We start from the raw sequence: 14,378 nt of genomic DNA, 5'->3' as shown, positions 1-14,378 counted from the left end.
TTAAGTAGTTATTAACACTGTTTTACACATCTTTATTTCGAAAGATTATCTGTTGCTTTTGTCACTTCCCTGGGGGTAAAAAAGACACTTGAATACTAGAGTAGTTTAGTGAATACAGGCTGATTAAAAAAAAATACACAATACGTAGGTATCTTATCATCTTATCAAATAAATGATACCTGCTTGATTGGCCATATTGATCGTAGTTCAGTACTAACTATACGCAGAATTAGAATATGTTTGAAATAGTGTTTTTTTAAGATGTTTTCTTTTTGATACATCGTCTTCACCAACCTACTAAGTGAATGTCTCTCGGAAATTATTATGTTTCTTTAGATCCTGTGCGTTATGTTGCTACGAGTAGGTATATAGACTGGAATCATTTGACAGAGCACATTGCGTACGACCGTATCCGAAAATATATACGTATGCAGTTGACCGTACCACAGATAATCGTATGCTATTGTATCGGAAATAGATGGCCATATAGTATTGTTCCTTTTACATACTGTTTTTGTGATACTGCATAAATATTTATTTATTCTTTACACTGTTTCTTTGTTTTTAAATGTCAAGTCGTGAACGTCTTAAATTTGTAATTTGTAATTTGTAATGTTCACGGTATGTAAAAAAAATGAATTTGAATTTGAATTGATGTCTAAATAAAACACTTAAAAATGCCTAATAAAAACCACCGGAATATGAAATATAGAAGAAAATAGACAGGTAAGTAAATTAGAAATATACTTAATATATAACAAGTCGTACCTATCAAATAAATGATAATAATGACAGCATCATTATTAGATATTATTTGATATCAAATTAATGTTAATTACTGACGACAATGCTCCGCTAACTCGTATTAATTAACTCTACGCTATACGGTCATCTCTTTCCCGTACGACAGTCCATGGTGAACTGCACGGGGAAATTTAATACGTACAATGTACCTTTAACACTTTGATTGACCTATAGATACGATATAAGAATGTTTCGGGCACGTTCATTTCACATAGTTACAGGGCTTGAAGCTTTACAAGTAGGTATTAAAAATTAAAGTGTGCTTTTAGTTCAATGAAATTTATAATACGAAATCAAAAATTACGATTTATTATAAAACAGCCTGTATACAGTAGGTAGTTAAGACACCCGTAGTTGGGGTTAAAAAATATGGCGTGCTCAAACCCCTAGAGTGCATCACGCGGCTTCTCTCTGGCGGCGTGTCATATGGGAAAAAATGGGTCTTAAAACCCTTAAAAAACAGGAAAACTACGCGTGTGACTTGGTGACATTGGGACCTTTTAGGGCGCATGTTTAGAAGAGTGATTTGATTTATTATTACGCCCATCTAGAGCGGAGGAAGAGATAAAAACATATATTCCCTAGTGTATGTGATGTCATTTTATCATACCTACTACTATGAATTCCATATTATAAGTATGATTTTTAATTATATATTATTATATATATATATAAGTTTTTCATTCAATCATTACGGTCGATTAAAGAAGCACTAATTTAATCTAGAATTCAAGTTACATAAATATCGCATGGAATTACTACGAATTTAAGGGTTGATTATTTACATGCCTGTCGTACTACAAAAATAAGAAAACACCTAGAGGGTGCTTGTTATCGTTTTAGGTTTTTGAGTTGTTACCGTGTTTTCTTCCGACTTTTTTTCTTATCGTTTTTGACTGATTGTATTCCATTCTCAAGAAATAAGTCGATGAAAAAAGGAGAGAAAATACACGAAACAAATGAATTATAATAAATTATTTGTGATTCGTAAAGAAATAAAGTATTTTGAATCATTAACATACTTAGATAGATATATATTTTAATTATTACATTCTGAGAATATACACAATGTAACTATCAGTGACGTCCCTAGATAAAATCCCGCCCCTAGGCAGCGCCAAAAAGCCGCCTCATTTTTTTTTTTTTATATTTTTATCGTCCTTTCATGAGTCCAATATCTAAGAAATGTGTTGTATGGATACATTACTGACAAAATATCAGACTATTTATTCGCAATGTGCACGTGTAGTTTCTGGTCACTAAAGACGTCGAAGAGCAACGGAAGTAAACCAGATATCGCTAACCCGATAAAACCAGTGAGCTGATTTTTTTAATGGAAAGGTATTTTTGTTATTACTAAGTTTAGGTAGCTATTTCTATACATTCCAAATGATTCTCCTCGATTTGCCGCCATTCGAGTAACTGCCGCCCCCAAGCGACGCTCAGTCTGCCTACCCCCACGGGATGTCTCTGGTAACTATTAAATTTACAAACAAAAAATGACTATTATTGTAGCAGAGAACTTTTGGCTTATTAATTTGTCGGTGTTAACTGTCAATGTTGAAATGTTGAAATAACATAATATTAATTAGACATACAATATAACTTATTCCACAAAATTTAATATAGATCAGGACTGGTTTAATGTCAAGCACTTAATTGGATAGGTATTGGTATGAATCGTCGCGGATGAGTGACTATGCTCGCCCACTATAATTGTACCATGGGATGCAGGTTCAAAATTCACAACAAATATTTATAATTGACTTTCATCCAGGTGCATTTAGCCATTATTTTTAATGTGTGTTAAACAAAAAATATGTAACAGCCAATATTTGTAAAATATTTGAAATATATTAACAATAGTCATATAATATTATGCTTCGTCTTGGAGTGGAAGTGGCAATTCATCTTTCGTTGAAAAAATTGGTAACTAACTATCGTCTTCATGGCCATGCTAATTAAAAAACGCTAATCATGTCTTCGGCCAATTTGAGTAATACAATTATTTTTATAGTAATACGAACGTAGGTCGGGGGGTCAGACACAGAATAGTCTATAGTCTATGCACGAGGGGTTTTTTTTAATATGTCAATGGTTTCATAATAATTTGAACTGATAGCTAATTAACTATATAAATAATGCAAGATATAATTATATGCAAGAGGCTTTCATGCGGTAGCGGGCATTTTTTTGACACAAATGACGCAAGCTATAAGTCAAAAAATTAAAGGGAGCCTCCAAACCAGTCATGAAATTATTCAATTAGGTTCAACATCTAAAAAATATGCGCAAGTATTTATCCTATTTTTTTTTTTAATAATGCCGATTTAGATTTTACAGAATAAACACTCAAGATCATGCGTTGCTAAGAGACAGTAAATTAAGACAGAAATTGCGAATATTATATACCTATCTACATCTTTGACAATAGATTCCGAGACGTGATTTTTTTATGGAGGAATTATTGTTTATGGCGTTTAATAAATTTAATTAAATGTGACTAAATCGTGTTTGTATAGAATATACATACACAATACAAATAATAAATCATTTAAAGACATGAATTTATTTGGAAAATTAAAATTTGATAGTTATTTTTTTATATTAGGGAGCCTCAAGATCAATCAGCGCGTCAGCCATCTACTAAACGTGTCACTGATAAGAGTGATAACTGTGATAAGTAATAAAGAGTGGAAACATTATGCGCTTTGAATAGTCTGTCATACATTCCAACATAAAATTATTATCAATAACTTATATTTTATAAGTAATGTTTACATTGAAAATTAATATTCGAACATATTTGGCATTGCCTTTTACTTCCACTTTCTATTTGCTGATTTATATTATGTTAGGTTAGGTCGGCAACATAACCATAAACACTAGGAAAGTAGAAGTAAAAGTCATTGATAATTAATAATATATTCGAATACTTAATAATTTTCAATGTGATAACACTGATAACTATTCAAATTTAAAAGTTATGTTCCATTTGAATGTTCAAAAACTCGCGTGCTGCAATAATATTAAATACATACATACATTTTTTAATGTGTCAGGATATATTATTATGTCTTTTATAACCCCAAAAATTAAGAGTGAGTATGTATTTAACTTAAATCAGAAATATGTGTGACTTAAGAAGAAACACCGTTAATGATATCTAAAAAAATAGTTTAATGTTTATGTTCTCATATTTACAAAATACTAAGTAAGTGCACTATGATGATCAATTTTCTTTTTGACACTTTAGTACCATGGAGAAATAACGCTAATATTTTATGGATGATCATTGTTTTAATAAGCCCATTTTAGAAGGTTTATGAAGTCACTGAAGCACGAGACGTAATTGTCAGTTTTTTATTTTTTTTTAAATACATATAGGTATAAGGCGTAAAACCCACTTAACGCAGCAAGTGTGGCTCTCGCGCAAAATTTCACAAGTGGCGCGTAAATCAACGAAAATACAACGTAATCAAATACGCCAGCGCCCACTGGATTTCACGACGCATTATACGCGCCCGCCGCATGAATCATCGTTTTTTCGCGAATCACCGCTTCTCGGCGATACGAATGAAAGAAAATACAATGGAGTCCGTTCATTGAACACAGCGAGCAAAATCACGCTCTGGACGGCGTCGTCGATCGACGGGCGAAAAGTCATTATTTAGAACAGAGAACTCATTGTTTAATTTTATTGCATGTCCTATATTTCGCTGGTTGAATAATGTCCTCGTAAATATTAATTACAAGCCCCGAAATAATATAATATTTTTATTGCTTTGTTATGAGATTCGCTGTAATAATAATTATTTTGTGCCGCTTGGGCCGCTTATTACATAGGTGAAGGGTAATGCGCGGCAAGAGACGTGTCATTATGGTTATGAATACGCCGACTTCGCCCGCTCGACGCGTTCTATGGGCACCATCGCTAAAAGCTCTCTCATTTAAGAGTTAGCATATTGTCTTTTTGCTTCACTTTTGTGTATTTTATGTTTAGGTTTCATTTCAACAGAATGTCTTTTCAACATATTTGATTAAAGTGAAGGTTTATCTTTATGTTATTTAATTTATATCTAAATGATAAACCGACACAGCTCCTGTAATCCTTTACCTACTCAAAAATATAAAATAAAAGCTAAAAATAGACCAGTTCAATAAAAATAAAATTGCACCTACTAGTAATAATAAGACAGCTTTCATCTGATCTGAATAAATATCATTCGATATAACACCAACATAAATAATATTTAATAACATCTCGAATTGCTGATTTATTTCCTTTTGTTTTTTTACGAAATTTTGCTACGAAATTGGCATTTCTCAATAGTTTACTGTTTTGTTTTTATACGTGCTTAGCTCTTTATGAATTTAGTAAGATCATTGAAAGAATTTTAAGTTGAAACACGTGTTGTGTTCATAGCATGTAGGGATGCATACATGCATACACTGCGTAATATTATTTTTATTATGATAGCTACTTCATGGTACCATCTGTTCTCATCGGCTTTTCGTTGGTACCTGTATGTATTTTAACAATTTATGGTTGCTAAGTTATCATAACAATAAATAATTAGATATAAATATATTAAGCCAATGAATGTATTAAACTATCTCTAACCTAATAACACATAATTTATTAGAAATGCATTGTACATATTAGGTTTTTGGGTTGACACAACGTGCCCATTCCTCATTCTTTCCTATCTCGTTAGTCAATTTTCTTCTTTCTTTATTTTCTTTTGACCATGTCCGATCCTAATAAGATCATACGGGCCTCCACAGAGTGGGGGTTTGTATTAACAGATTCTGTTTTTACGAGAAATGGATGACAGCCACTTCCTCAACCAATTAGGTCAATTTTCACAATAAATTAAACAGAGAACAAGGAGGATAGAAGGAACAAAAAAATACAACGTTGCAATCGAAAAACCTAACATGATAACATATAACCCCGAAAGTGTCAAGCAATACCTATATAGGTACATATTTTTCCGCTGAGCCCATGGACGTATACCAGGCTACTCCCTGCATACATAAGCTCAATACTAAAGACGTGTACCTACTTAGCAGAATATACCAAAGACATAAACTCAATAATCATCCTTATTGCGACGAGGTGGAAATCATTTTTCAACTGCATCTGCAACAACTGCAGACGCGTTAGCAGAATATGACAATAATGCTGTAAACATAGGAATACAGATTTGCAATAATCACCTTTATTGCAATGTATGTAGATTAAATTGTTCAAGTATATTCATCCGTAGGTACTTATTAAATACATACATACAATTTATTTTCTAACGAAAGAATGATGTTTGTATGCAGCCGTGGTCTGTGACTCTAGCGCCCCGAGAAAATGAAATGTTGTTGTCAAATCAGATATCTGATATGTACATCCGTTTACAGCGGAGGGCTTCCCATTCAAGATCGGACTACAAATGGATTTCCACATTAGAATTTATAATTGTAAGCATTTTTGAGAATGTTTTATTTCATTATGTGCTTCATTAGATTTGCGCATGTACCTACCTCTTATTTTATGTGTTCTTCTAAAAATCTTCAATCAATCGTACAAACAAGTTATGCGAATGTGCTCAAGTTATTACAGTCGAACTTGGTTATTACGATCACGGAAATAGCGAGATCTCGCAGGTAATGAGGAAACATTCGTTGACATTTTATTTTAGCTTATGATTTTCTCCATACATTTATTCACTTTTATAACAAGCTACTTCTCGGGTATACCGAGCAAAACTGTTCATGTGTCGATCGTTTAAAAACAACATTTTCGACCCTAACCAATAAAATCCGACCGGGCAGTTAACTAGACCGATGCCGCCGGGACCGGATTACGTTTATGACACTAGACCTAATTGGTGTTTTCGCCGACAACACTGAAAAAGTATCCACGCATATGGTTGAACTTGCATGTAAAAATCCAAGTTTTGTGAATTCAGTACCTAGGTACCTACCAGCGCCGACGCCTCAGCACTTCATTACAATAAACCACTTCTTTTGTAGTTTATGAATGCCATGCTTGTTTCGGGGATTTTTACGATGGTTTTCAGATTTTTTTATGTTGTATGTTAAGACGGTACTTCAGTGAAACGGCAAATAATTTTCAACTATAGGTGCGACGAAATTTCGGACTGGCTGGCAATCGGAGAGCGAAAGTCGAGCTGTGAACACGTCAATTTGTTTTGTGATGGCGGCGGAGGAATTGATTCTTAAATCGTGTAAAGATGACTAAAAAACGTTACCCATTTACTTGAAAAAGAAAACATGTCAATGAATATATTATTATTATTAGTAATAGAACAGTAAACATAACATTAAATGGACGCATGTTGACTTTTTATGACCAATTATGTTTTGTTCTGCACGCGTCATTTGCAAATTTCTTCGCGTCGCGTAGTCACGATCGTTGTAGACCGTGCCCCAGCTGAAGTATAGCCTTATAGATAGCGAGTAATGCTTATAACGAGAAAATCCAGTCGGTCCCATCTTCCTCGTAATAACCAAGTTCGGCTGTATTATTTCTACATAATACAATTAGTACAGACAATAATTGTGAATTGGAAAAACTTTACTAGTTTAATATTCATGTTGATCAAAATAATACGGTAGAAAAAAAACAAAACACTTTTCGCGCTACCAAACGCTCGAATAAAAAAGGAAAGCAGATGGCGCCCTATTTTCCAAAATGGCGCCTCGCTTATCCTTGATATACATATTCGAAACCGTTGGATTTAGATTTCCGCCGAGATTCCGGTGGCCTGCATTCGATTTATTTATTCTCGGACATATAGTATTTTACTTAATCGTAATTTATCGCGAATGCGCCAAGCCCACTTAACAAAAATCGTTTCGATCTTTTCCCGGCCGATCTGATCGTCCGAATCGCTCCCGATTTGCAATAGTGACACATCGTAAAATTAAAAATAATGTGACGAACGAGCGGTTTAAAAATACAATTACTTCCTCACATATATCTTTCTAGAATAGTGATTGATGAATGATTTAAGAATCTCAACGTTGTTCGTTATTATCTTCGTCTTCAAAATTACAATTTCAAACATTTTAACATAAAACATACCTATGTTAAAATATACATATTACACGTTATAGAAATGCTCAAAATAAGATGGGCATATCTGCAATCGATGAATGACTACTACTTAAGGCTATTTATTATACCTCAGCTGGGGCACGGTCTAAAAAGATCGTGACTAGGCGATGCGCGGATTGTGTAAATGACGCATTCCGAACGAAATATAATTTGTCATAAAAATTAAACATGCGTCCATTTAATGTTCTGTTTATTGTTCTGTTTATTGTTCTGTTAGTAACAATAATAATATATTCATTGACATGTTTTCTTTTTCAAGTAAATGGGTAAGGTATTTTAGTCATCTTTACACGATTTAAGAATTAATACCCCCGTCGCCATCACGAAACAAATTGACGTGTTTACAGCTCAACTTTCGCTCTCGGATTGCCAGCGAGTCCGAAATTTCGTCGCACCTATAGTTGAAAATTATTTGCCGTTTCACTGAAGTATGCTCTTAATAGTATCCTCCAACCAAACCAATCCGCACGCATCACAACCAAGCGTATCACGAGACCCTGTGTTTGGATGTAAGTAAAGCATTAGCAGTTTTTTACACCAGTGGGTCTATTCTATACTTATCGACCGCTAAGGTGATAAAGTGATAAATATTATCAAACTTAGGGTAGCTTTGTATCTAAGTATTAGCACTTAATGTAACAATAATTACAACCAACGTATTGTAATTGTTACAATAAGTGCTAATACTTTGATACAAACCTACCCTAAGTTGATAATATTAATAATAAAACTTTATCATCTTAGTAGTCGATAAGTATAAAATAGACCCACTGGGAATGTCTCAAGATCAGATGCCCAAGTATTGGGTAAACAAAATAAATATTTTATTTATAGCGGATCTTAACAGCCTACCTCCACCTTTCGCCACTGACATGCACTCAGGTACGTACTCAATTCAAACCAGCTTCATAATTTTGCTTAGATACATAATTATTACTACATTTATATCTAAAAATTCTTTTAAAGAGATTTTTTCAATAGGCATATTGATATTGTCATATGTATATCTAAGCATTGCCACTTTTGTGACAGTATTGCAGCAAAGGTGTCACACGTCTTGACTTTAGTCAGTTGGATAAAATCGTATGTCCTGCCTACGCCCACGTTTTTCGTCCGGCTGTAGCAGACCACTGACCCAAATACGATGATGGCACACTATGCAGAAATATACGATTATAATAATATAACAACAACAACGCGTTAAGAATTAAAAATAAATACCAACATTGGACGGTAGGCGAATTCTACCGCGAATCCGAAGCCGATATTACAACTAAAGTTTATGTCCCTTGATACTTCCACAATTGCACCCCGCTGTTAAAAAAGCTTAAATTATAATCTACAAACAATGTAAATAATTTAAAGTTAAAATAAGTGTTCGGAAATGTGCTCGTATGCAGTTCGCCGTATCACACTTCACCGTGAAATTTTGTATCGGAAATAATAATATAATTATGGTCGTATATTAAAGACTTTTGGCCGCTGAATAATGTCTTTAAAAGTGACCTCCCACTGTGCCTAAAGCCTCAATTACATTGAGCTTCTTTACGAGCTGTTTGTTGGCGAATTTATAATCTGCCTGTAAAGTCGCCCAGTGTAATCATCGAACAAGCTAACATGTTCGATAACAAAGTTCAACCAGTGTGTGCTTCCCGTAATCACATATGCGTGTGTAACATGGACGCTAAGTAAAAGAGAGATCCAGAAAATTACAGTAGCACAACGTGGTATGGAGAGGTGCATGCTGGGCATAACACGAAAGGACAAAAAGAGGAATGAGTGGATAAGGAAGAAGACAAGGGGTTACGATGTAATTAGAGTTCATTAAAAGCCTCAAATGGAGATGGGCTGGACACATAACTCGAAGAAGAGACAATCGTTGGACAAATGTAGTCATCCAGTGGTATCCAAGAGGTAAAAAAACGTCCGCAATGTAGACTAGCTAGAGGCCGCTGGATCGATGAAATGATAAAGTTCTGCGGAAAAGTACGTGGCAACGCTACGCACAGGACCGAAAAAAGTGGAAGCAGCTTGAAGAGGCCTTCATCCAGCAGTGGATAGATTCAGGCTGATGATGATTAAAGTGATAAACGATATTCGCATAAAAACAGCTAAGTCTTATCATGTAATATTCGAACCAAGAAAGAAGAATGCAAGAGGTAATAATATTATTTTTGGCTTTGCAAAAATGCATGCTGGCAGAGTGTTTTCCTGTTGCGAGCTGCATCGCCCGGTTTTAGATGCACACAACACTGCAAACCTACGCAAATGCATCTTATAAGTACATACCTAACAAACATCACTGAATTTCATATTGCATTATTATTATTATTATTATGTAGAACACAATGTCTATCTGTATTATGATTAACTATTACTGACATTACTGACATTACATAATGTTTAGCTACACAATTGATATCTTATCGTTCAATTACAATATAACATTATCAACGCTTTTATAATACAATAATTTAATGATTAACTTTGTAGAATATCACATCACTGTTGAGCAAGGCGCAGGCGCTCACACAGGAACATATTGTTATAGGAGGTTCATTTGGAAAAATATTAACAATAATTTATTGTTGATTAGTAGGTTGTCAAAATCTAGCAGGTGCCGCAACTGAGTTACTCCGTATTTACTCCGCCTAGTAATTATACCTTGTTGTCTCTTTAACCGCAGACCATTATCTGTGTACATTCCCCATACCCAGACACTTCACATGCTGATTACACCTATAAAGACCTGGCATGCAGCTATAACTACGGATACTTTACCAACGAATTATTGCAACCTTTCCATGTGCATTCTATAACCACTTGTGGCCTCGACATCTCGTAATACCTCGTAGGTAAACTCCCTCAGATGAACCTGGAGGCCAGGTGTTCATTGTTAGACTCAAAGTCTGGAGTGTCTGGGTATGGGAATGGACACGGAAAAGTGCTATATTCTGCGGTTGAAGCGCCGAGAAGCGATAAGTAGGTAGTAGGCGGGGTAAATGTGGAAGTCAGTGGACGTGCTTTTCGGTGTCCGCACCTGGTCTTGAATACCACAGTGAGTAATAGAAGACTAAATAAATTTGAAACCAAAAATATAAGAAACATGACGTGACAGGAACGCAAACAGCTATTAGAGATTGCAATCCAATGTGACATTGAAGGGAAATTTTACAATCGGCAGCTGAAGAAAGCTTAATAACCGAGCGGAAAATTCAAACTAGCACATCTATACAATACACAAGACTGCTATCGGCAGCTATCGAGGGTAGTTTTTCACATGTTTGTATCGAAGTATTATAATTGTCACAATAAGTTAGCCGTCAAAACTGTTCATCTCGCTTTAAAATTTAGCACACCCAAAAGAGGTGCTGTTAATTACAACTAATTTTACCTAAACTAACAATTACAACTAATTTATAGTAATTGTTACAATAAGTGCTAATACTTCGATACAAAACTACCCTCGATTGCTGCCAATGGCAGTCTTGTGTATAGAATAAATGTGCTGGACTGACTTTTCCGCTCGTATATTAAGCTTTCTTCAATTGCCGATTGTAAAATTTCCCTTCAATATCACATTTTGTATCATAAAATGACGAAAATGATAAAATAATAGATTTCACAATGATAAATATTGATTAACAATTAAATTAATAATTTTCTTTTTGTTATAGAAATTATATTAGAATTTATAATCCTTTCAAAGCTAAATTTGATATTACGGGATTCCTGCTACTGTCTAAATTTCTGAATTAACAAATCGTGCGATTCGGGATTCCGGAGTTGCCAATCCGAAAACCAATCTATTAGATTATATTAATCCACCTATATGTATGTTATATTCAATACCTATTCAATCTATAATATAAAAAAATATGTGATAAAAAATCATCTAACGACATTTTAATTTCTTTATTTTCCTGAGAAGCAGACAAATTCAATAATAATTACTGCGATCGTTGCGTGTGTCCGAAATAGACGTCGCAAAAAAGTGCTGCTCGTAATAGTACCTAACTGCACTATGTTTGCAGTGCATTATTTTCTTGCGTCGAGCAAAAATGGCGACACGATGGCAACACTACGCGCCACCATTTCGATTTGACCATGGCCTCCTAATGCGGCCGACAGAGGGACGAGATCACGCGACCGAAACGACATAACCTAACAACTAACAAATAGATAACTAACTACAAATAATAGCATTACATAAAATAATGGCAATGTTAATAAATGCGGAGGTCCCCAACTCGAGAGAAATAATATTATTATTACAAGACACGGTTTGGCAAAATTATTTTTTATTGACTATTTTAGCAGTTTCCTCGTGTAATCTGTCTCAAATTGTGCATAGCTAGGTACCAACAATAACATACAATATGATTTATAAATTTTCAAATAGGTAGTAAATGTAAAATGTGTTATTGTCTATATATTGTACAGATCAACAAGCGTAATATACCTAATTAAAAATTCAGTTATGAATGAAACCCTTTAATTTAAATAGGGAAACTATTATAAATCCAAGTTATTTCTATAAAGTTTAGAAGCAAACACCATCGTCACACCCGGACTGTACAGCTACAAAATTTATAAAATGCAAAACTATAATACAATTACCTATCTTAGTTTCCTGTAAACGTCACTTGGTTTATATAAGTATAATTATTATAGTATTGGGTAGCTTAGTAGCAGATAAAAATCGCTAAGGGCATATTACATTTATATTATATAAACAAATATCGTTTCCATTAAATTATTGTAATCTATCTACCTGTCAAGCCTGGTGACTTACATATTATTATAAACAATGCAAGTAAAACAATTCTTTTTCCCGGAAGTAGTGACATATCGTTTCCTAAAGTGCTAATCTGATTAATTCGCATTTTTTACGATTAGGACTGTCCAAACAACGTTTAATTTAATAGCAATATTTTCAGACATGAAGACACGAGTTTCAAATAAATGTTTGTGCACGTGTATTTGTGTAAAAGAAAACGAATACAATCGAACAAAGGTATAATTTATTTCCGGAAAAGTGTACAGGAGGTACTGTATAGGACTGTGTAGGTCTGTAGTTAGGCTTTATCGTTTCTACATATTAATAATGTGTCAATAAAGTAAAACATTATCGAAACGAAATTGTACATAATAACGCATGTAATAATTGCCATTGCTAGTAAGTTATCAGTGGAGGTTTTAGTGACTTGGCACTGACTGATTTTGGGGTCCCCAACGACAAAATATAAAATAAAAAATTCGAATTTCAACCACTAATTACTACTAGGTACTAGGTAAAGTAGAAATAATAATGTATAATATCTTCCCCATTCAAATATTATTGAAGGTGCAGTGATGAGACATAATAATGTTAGTTGGATCTGTTTAAGTAGTTAGGTTCTATTGGATTTTTTTTGCATTGGGTAATATTATTTTATTCCCAGTTTGTGAGAAATTGTATAGCTCGTTTTAGCTTGCTCGAGGTTCCTTTGTAAATCTTTTGACAAATCGAATGCGTCAACTCAAATCATTTCGCCAAACACGAATGGGTTAATAAAGACAGAGTAAGAACGACTCTGTCACCTAAATGAAGATCGTTCTGTTATTTATTATGGCTGAAAGACTATGGCCCTTTGGTTAAAACACTGGTGCAGAATCTATATCCAAGAAATGCGGCTTCTTCCTGGTTTCCCCCGCCGATTTGCCCGTGCATTTGCCAACTCGAAAGATGTAGCCAAACAATTTGAGCTTTTGATTCTCACAATGAATAAGTTTCCTGGGTAATCCAATTCAAATTCCAAATTCCAACTCAAGTAATGAGTAATAAAATAAAGGCCACATAGGAGTATTTTTTTATATATAGGTCCTACTTTGACTTTTCCTAATCGTATTTATTTGGATATTTAATTTGCAGCAGGTGATAATACTTTCAAAACGAAGAGCTTTTCTGGTTATCTTCTAACCACAGAAAGCGCTCCCGTGTCAACAGGGCAGTGCTGGCAAAACATCCACCCGATTTGCGGACCTCCTCTTGGAATCCCTGCAATAATAATGGTGCGGCGGAAGTGGCTGTCCTTGAAGGGCCGCGGTCTCGCGAGGAAGCGGAGCAGGTTCAAAGCACTGCGCGGGACGACCTCTACTGCAGATCGCGATACAAGACTTGGTTATACAGGTCCTAGCAAAAGTCGTCCTAGGAGTGTTTGAAATATTTGAAACGGTCGCAATGAATTTTCTAGTAGTGAGTAAGGGAAGGTGATGAATCACAGCATTGGTAGACCGGAATTAACGTCAAAAGATACATGAAAAAAATATGATGATGCCTAATTAAGATCACCATTCTCAGATCAATAGCCTGACGCGAGACTTGGATTGGTCTACCATAAATCTATTCCGCGCGCTGTCCTTGGATACAGTATCTTCCAGATTCGGATATTTA

The 14,378-nt window shown here is 34.5% G+C and overlaps 1 protein-coding gene across 1 annotated transcript in view; it reads right to left on the bottom strand.

The window, feature by feature from the left end:
- LOC147071817 (uncharacterized) overlaps nt 1-14,378 on the bottom strand; it is a 101,353-nt gene that overhangs the window by 80,787 nt on the left and 6,188 nt on the right. The gene's annotated exons all lie outside the window — the stretch shown is intronic.

Source organism: Rhyacophila brunnea, unplaced genomic scaffold (assembly GCF_057557595.1).
Source record: "Rhyacophila brunnea isolate RB1 unplaced genomic scaffold, BYU_Rbru_1.0 scaffold_2, whole genome shotgun sequence".
NCBI lineage: Eukaryota > Metazoa > Arthropoda > Insecta > Trichoptera > Rhyacophilidae > Rhyacophila > Rhyacophila brunnea.
Note: the sequence above shows the minus strand (reverse complement) of the source record. Positions and strands in the feature narration are given on the sequence as shown.